Genomic DNA, 5,486 nt, shown 5'->3' with positions numbered 1-5,486 from the left:
CTTTCCTCAGTGCATTGCCCCGTGCCACCCGTGTACTGCTACTAGCAACGACATGGAAAGGGAAAGATCACCCCACCCGCCATGCTGAAGGCCCGGCGCCGGATTAAAGGGGAGCTTTTGGCTTGCCCGCTGTGAGCACAATGCCCTAGTCAAATCCTGAGTGCTTCTTCGAGCGCTTTTTGCCGCATCAGCGGACAAGATAAACGAGACTGCCTTTCGCACTGCTCAAAATCGTAGTTTAAAATACAGGCCTAAGAGTCATTTGGGTGCTCGTTAACGGCTAGAACGAAGAGTGCCATATAGATGATCGCCCGGCAGCGCGTTCCGCTGCGCCTGTCCTCATGAATGACTTTCGGGCTAAAAGGGTCCCGAAAAGCCGGCGCCAACGGTCCGGTCGGCCTTCCCCATTCGCGGTACGCGTGCAGAAGGGGGACCGCGTCCACAATACAAGAAGCAAACAGGCAGGTGGCGGTGGCATGCAGAGACACGCACCTGGAAGTGATCAGCCTCAAGCGCGGCCCCTACACGCACCTTCTAAGAATATAACCGAGCTTGCTATCAGCTCGTTCATACTACTTCACAAGGGCCGCACTATCTTCGTGGCAGCACTGTCATTCCCGCTGGGACTACAACGTCTATAGGTCACTGCGACTCACAAATAAAAGCACATACACAGAAATAAGCAAGTCACAAAACGCAACCTTGGTGCATTGTTGTACTGAGCTCAATCTCAATCTGCGGGGAGTCCAAATTCATGTACACAGGCGCACACGAAGTCTTATTGTTTATCGCGGATCGCAAGTCCGCGCACACAGCACTCTAGAACACCAGCTGGGTATCAGCGAGAACTCTCTTCCAAGTGCCCGATATATCACAGCTCGCCGTACACAGCGCTGGTTTAGTAGGGACGTCCACGCTTGTCTAGGTTGACATGATGGTATCGCTTGTTCCCAACTTCCATGAGAGATTGGGAAGCCTGGATAGCACATCCGCATTTCCATTCTTGGTACCTTTTCGGTGTTTCACCGTTATGTTATAATGCTGGAGTGCCAGCGCCCACCTAGCCAATTTTGCCCCTCGTGGTGTGCACGTAGTAAGGTATGACAGCGGATTGTGGTCAGAGACGACATTGGCCTCAGCGCCAAAGAGCCAGTAGTCGAACTCCTTTAGAGCCTGATAAGTAGCAAACGCTTCGCGCTCTATGGTCGACCATCTCGCCTGGGTCACATCGAAGCGATGGCTTGCGAAAGATATAGGCCTCTCATCGCCCTTTTCGGTCATCTGTGCCAAGCAAGCCCCGGCAGCCGTCGCTCATGCGGCAGTGAGCAGCCAATATGGTTCATGAGGTTGCGGAGTGCTCAACGCCACTGCTCTGCAGAGCGAGTCCTTGAGCTGTTCTAATTCGCGTTGCGCATTTTGCGGCCACGGGATTAAGTTGGGTACTCCTCGCTTTGTCAACACCGTTAGTGGGCTAGCTATTTCAGCATATCCAGATACATAATCCATGTAATATCAACATAGTCCCAGCAAGCTTCGCAGCTCTTTGTTTATTTTAGGCTGCACTAGACGTTCTATGGCGGATACTTTCTCGGGGTCAGGTACATGTGTCCCTAATCCTAGTACGTGCCCTAGATAGCGAACTTGAAACTGTTCCACTTGACCTTTCTCAGGGCTAGCCTTTAGTCCTGCTTTCCTAAGCAACCAAAATATAGTATCGATGTGCTCTAAGTGTTCTTACCAGGTGTGCGAGAAAATAGCTATATAATCTAGATATGCCGTAGTGTAGGCTTGGTGCTTAGCGAGGAGCGTATTAATCATTCTTTCGAAGTTCGCTGCCGAGTTTATTAGCCCAAAGGGCATATTGACCCTCATGGGCTACAAATGCGGTGAGTGGTTGGCTCTGCGGGTCCAACGGTACCTGCTAGTAGTCACATCTCAGATCAACCAAAGTGATGAACTGCACGCGACTGACTCTGAAAATTAGCTCCTGGGAGTTGGTCATTGGGAACGCGTCTGCACGAGTTCCTACATTCAAAGTTCGGCAGTCAATACACATTCGCACTGACCCGTCCTTCTTCCCCACACACACAACCGGGTGCGCAAATTCACTCTCTACAGGATAGATTAATCCTAAATCAAGTAGCCCATCAACTTGGCGGGTTGCTTCTTTCTTGAGCAATACAGGCAATCGGTAAAGAAAAGTTTGCTTCGGTTGAAGCCCTTCTTCTAGCTCATTTCGGTGCCTTCCTATTTTCGCCAATCCCGGCCTCACACCGGAGAGTGCATGGTGTTTTCGGAACAACCGTCGTATTTCATTCTGCTCCTTCTCACTGAGGTGGGCTAACTTCTCTACCGGATTAGCTCCTCATCTTTTAGAGGGGGTGTGACTTGTGGTGCGCACTCTACTTCTCCAAACTCATGATCGTCATCAAACACTACACCAACTTGGCTTACCCTTCCGTAGTATGGTATCATTCGGTTGGCGTGGACCACATATCTTTTTCCCTGTTCAGTTTCTACTCTGTACTAATGTTGCCTCTCACAACCTATTACTGTGAAAGGACCGAGCCACTTCGGAGCCATCTTAGTGGTGCAGTCTGTGTCGAAAACGTGCACCTGATCCCCCACATTAAAGACTTTATTTTGCATCTTTTTATTGCATGCTAGTGCGTAGATAGCCTGTCGCGCCATGCTTGTGAGTCCTGCCACATTGGCCGCTAGCTCAAAATTCTACAGTAGCAGAGTACCTCGCAGGTTCCTCCCTGAGCGTCGTTGGTACACTGACTTCTGCCCTCGCCTGGCGAAGAATTTTAAGTGGACCTGTCGGATTTCTCCGTACAAAAGCCGATAGGGTGCTACCTCGGTAGTGTAGTGGGGAACTTCGCGATAAGCCCACAATACAAAAGGGTTCAGCTTATCAAATTTTTAGGGTCTTTTCCTATTACATGAAAGAGAATGTTCTTTAGTATCCGTCTCCATCTTTCCACGACCCCGTTGCTTTCAGGGTGCTGCGGAGTGGAAAATCTAAGCGAAACCCCTAATTTCCCTAGCATCAGCTGAGTGAGTTGTGCCTTGAAATTTGTTCCCTGATCCGAACAGATAGTCTGTGGGACCCCTGTTCGACTGAAGATTTCTAACACAGCATCACAGATAACCGTTGCCGTTAAGGAACGAAGACATACTACTTCCGGCCATCTCGTGCATAAGTCAACAAGGTGCAAAGCATATTTGTGACCCCTACCAGATGGAATATCAAGAAGTCCTATGAAATATACATTAACAGCCTGAAAGGCATGTTCAGGCCTTGTGATTGGCGCGATGGGTATATTGTCAGTTAGACGTCGGTCTGAGCAGATTTGGCACCCATGGCAAGACTCAGTACTCTGGAATTTCGCTTTCTAGGCCAGGCAGGCAGAAGTCGCACTTTATGCGGACTTTATTCTTTCTTGGACCCAGGTATCCAACCCACAGCGATTCATGCGCCAAGGACAAAACTTCCTTTCATTCGTCTCGGGAAAGCACCAGCTGTCGCACTTTAGTACCTGCTATTGAGTCCCAATGGTGTAGCAAATGCTTACTAACGAACATACCCGCCTTTCCGTGCGAGTCCTCCCATGCCTTTCTCAAGTTCTCATCAGCAAGCTGTGCTGCTCGAAACATTTCCCGCTGGCTAGACAGCGAAACTGCCTCTTGTATCTCACCTGAGTCTGCTTCCTCTCAAGAATCTTCGACATTCAGTGTCGTGTTCACCTCGCATGTCAATGCCTCATATTGCCGATATTCTGCGTTTGCTAGTTCCTTGTCAGTAACCCTTACTGCTCCCATACTTGGGTGCTCAGAATCACTGTGCTTTTTAAGCAGCTGCTAGTCCTCTAATGATAGCAAACAGTTGACACCCTCGGCCAGCTCATTGGTGAGGGCACATACTATGCCTATCTTTTGATCTTCTGCGAATTTTCCCGGCATAGATATTTTTACTGGGACCGTCGCCGAATTCGTCTGAACAGCGGCCGAAAGCTGACACTAGTTTAACTGTCCCAGGTGGTTCCGTCAGCGCCTGCGGTAGTATGCTTTCTCATATTACCGTTATTTCACTACCAGTGTCAAGCACTGCCCCTGTGCAAATATCTCCGCACACACGATCTACAAAGTGGACCTTCGATGTGGCTGCCCTCGAACTTTGCATCGGTACTTGAACTTTAGCAGTTAAACCCGTACTTTAGTTTAAGACTGGTTCCTTTGCTTCCGTCTCATCGACCCGCGCCACCTTCTGCACCTTCTTTTGGTATCCATTTCCTTGTTTCAAGCGTGGTTCGTTTCCTGTTGCTGGCGGGCAAATCCTGGCAATGTGCCCCTGCCCATGGCATAACTGGCAGTTTACAATGGGCTTTTCGGAATTTACCTGTTTTGGCTCATCTGCTGCACTGGCGCCGTAATCTGCTTTGTAGCTCGGTCTTTACCTTTTGCTTGCTGAAAGATCTCTAGAGTCTTTGATAGCTCTTTAGCCTTAAGTCAACTCTCTCCTTCGCGCAGGCGCACATATTCGATGCCCTCCGAGCTGACACCTGCCTTAATGCGATCAGACACCACTAAGTCAGTTAGGTGAGTTCACCTCTCTAGCCTGGATGTAGTATGCTAGGTATGTTTTCACGCGTGACGCAAACTGAGCCCATGCCTCCTCCATTTTTGCTGCTTTTCCAAATCTTTCCAGGCACTCAGTCGGGTTTCGTTTTAGCTCAGTTAGAACCGCTGCTTTCACAGTCTCATAGTCCGTGCATTCCGCTCCGCCCAGGTTACATAGCAAGTATCGGAGTCGCTCTGTCAGTGCTGGCATAATTAAGTGTACTCTGTTACTGTACGACCCACTTCCAACTTCTTCAACTCATCAAACCACAGTGGCCCATCAGCACCGCATGACATTTTTTAGCCTTTCAGAACTTTCGCACAATGTGTTATTGAATCTGAGTCTATACTTCGCTCATCACTCCGTCCCGACCCAAGCGGTGACAGTCGACCACTCGATAGCCCAAATTCCCTCTCCTTTAAGGCTAGTCGCTGTCGAGATTCAAATTCGCGCATTCGTAGCTCCATTAACTCCATACGGCGAATAGCCATCCTCTTTGTCTCAGCTCCTGTCGCGTCTAGTGACAACGTCTGCCTCTGGTCGCCGGCCTGTAACGTGCTCTCCACACTGAGATCACCCTCCATAGTCACTACCTCACTCTGATCAGTAACCCTTTGTACTTCGCCCTCTAGCGATTGCTGCTCCTGTTGAGGATTCGACCTCGATTCACTCTCAGAATTAGATTCGCTTTCTTTAGCGGCTAGCATTCCCCTCGTCTCAACTATAGGCGTCACAAACCAACCACCATGCCAACTTCAACAAATGCAAGAAATCCCACTCACCCGGCGCAGATCTTTTGCTGTCTGCCGCCCAGATTCCCGATAATGCGTCCGCTCCAACAGCGTCGGTGGCAGCCCTGGTA

At 49.7% G+C, this 5,486-nt stretch overlaps 1 pseudogene; it reads right to left on the bottom strand.

The window, feature by feature from the left end:
- Window positions 1-921: 921 nt before the first annotated feature.
- LOC146194578 (uncharacterized) lies at window positions 922-5,208 on the bottom strand (annotated as a pseudogene).
- Between the last annotated feature and the right edge of the window lie 278 nt (window positions 5,209-5,486).

Source organism: Amblyomma maculatum, chromosome 3, assembly GCF_055883805.1.
Source record: "Amblyomma maculatum isolate TAMU_Amacu chromosome 3, ASM5588380v1, whole genome shotgun sequence".
Lineage (NCBI taxonomy): Eukaryota > Metazoa > Arthropoda > Arachnida > Ixodida > Ixodidae > Amblyomma > Amblyomma maculatum.
This window is presented reverse-complemented; position numbering and strand designations above follow the sequence as displayed.